The sequence below is a fragment of the Octopus bimaculoides genome, chromosome 9 (genome assembly GCF_001194135.2).
Source record: "Octopus bimaculoides isolate UCB-OBI-ISO-001 chromosome 9, ASM119413v2, whole genome shotgun sequence".
Classification (NCBI taxonomy): domain Eukaryota; kingdom Metazoa; phylum Mollusca; class Cephalopoda; order Octopoda; family Octopodidae; genus Octopus; species Octopus bimaculoides.
This window is the reverse complement of record NC_068989.1, coordinates 58,047,346-58,048,852: the sequence shown is the minus strand read 5'-3', so window position 1 is coordinate 58,048,852 and position 1,507 is coordinate 58,047,346. Positions and strand designations below refer to the sequence as shown.

Below are 1,507 nucleotides of genomic sequence, written 5' to 3'. Positions count from 1 at the left end.
ATACATACTCATACATAATGCTTTCATAAATACTTTTATACATACATGCATACTAGTCAGACAGATATGTTGATCGATAGGGATTCGGATAAATTTCATTGTGTGTGTGTGTGTGTGTGTGTGTGTGTGTGTGTGTGTGTGCTTGTAGGCGTGTGTTTATATCTGTGTGCGCTTGCGTCTGTCTGTATTTCTATGTATGTCTGTGTGTACATGTTTGTCTCTGTGTGTGTATGTGTGCGCTTGCGCGTGCGCGAGACAGTTCTTTCACTTTGTGCATACACAAACATTTACTCATAAACACTTACATGTCCCACCTACACAACTTCACTGATCAACGCGCACACACGTACACACACGCGCACACATTTGCAGAAGATATATAAATAAGAGCTGGCGATATGATCGGTCGACGATTTGACGGACAAGCAAGTTTTTGGCAACAAACCTGACATCATACAACGCCTAACGTACTACAGGTGGGAGCAACGTTGTGGAAACTGCAGACAACAAAAAACAAAACACACCGGCAACAATCATCACTATCGTCATAATCGTCCTCGTTATAGTCAACACTTCTTATAACCTGGTGATTTGTATCTGTTTTAATTATCATTGTAATTATCATCGTTAACGTAACCTGCAACTTAGTTGAAGAACAACTTGAAAGCTTAACGGTGCAGCGAGAAAGTGAAAGCCATCAAGGTAAAGTCACGTAACGAATTTTTAAAATATAGTTTGCTTATCTCAACATGTTTAAATATATATATCAATTAAATCACTTTATAATTAAATTAGATCATCATCACCATCATTATCATCATCATTATTACTATCATTATTATTTTGGTTTTTTTCCCTAGGCTCTTTACGTTCTGAGTTCAAATTCCACTGAGGTCGACTTTGCCTTTCATCCTTTCAGGATCGATTAAATAAATACCTGTGGGGTCGATCTAATCAACTGGCCCCCTCCTCTAAAATTTCAGGCCTTATGCCTATAGTAGAAAGGATTATTATTATTATTATTATTATTATTATTATTATTACTACTATTATTATTGTCGGCTCTCCCTCTCCTCCAGTTCTCTGCGTTCTGAGTTCAATTTCCGCCGGAGTCAACTTTGCCTTTCATCGCTTTCAGAATCGATAAAATAAGCACCTATTGAACAATGTAGTCGATGTAATCGATTTACATAATGCCGATTTACCTACTTCCCGAAATTGCTGGCATTTGTGCCAAAATTTGAAATCATCATCATCATTATCATCATCATCATTGTCGTTATTATTATTATTATTATTATTATTATTATTATTATTATTATTATTATTATTATTATTATTATTTTATTAATGTTGTTGTTATTATTATGAAAGCGGCGAGCTGGTAGAATCGTTAGCACGCCGGGCAAAGTGCTTAGCAGTATTTCGTCCCGTCATTGCGTTCTGAATTCAAAATTTGCGCCGAGGTCGACTTCACCTTTCATCGTTTCGAGGTCGATAATATTGG

The 1,507-nt window shown here is 36.4% G+C and overlaps 1 protein-coding gene across 1 annotated transcript in view; it reads left to right on the top strand.

Moving 5' to 3' along the window:
• Positions 1-107: 107 nt before the first annotated feature.
• LOC106877246 (uncharacterized) overlaps positions 108-1,507 on the top strand; it is a 52,720-nt gene continuing 51,320 nt past the window's right edge. The window contains exon 1 of the mRNA XM_014926107.2: positions 108-702. The gene's annotated coding sequence lies outside the window, so the exon portion shown is untranslated. The remainder of the gene's footprint in view (positions 703-1,507) is intronic.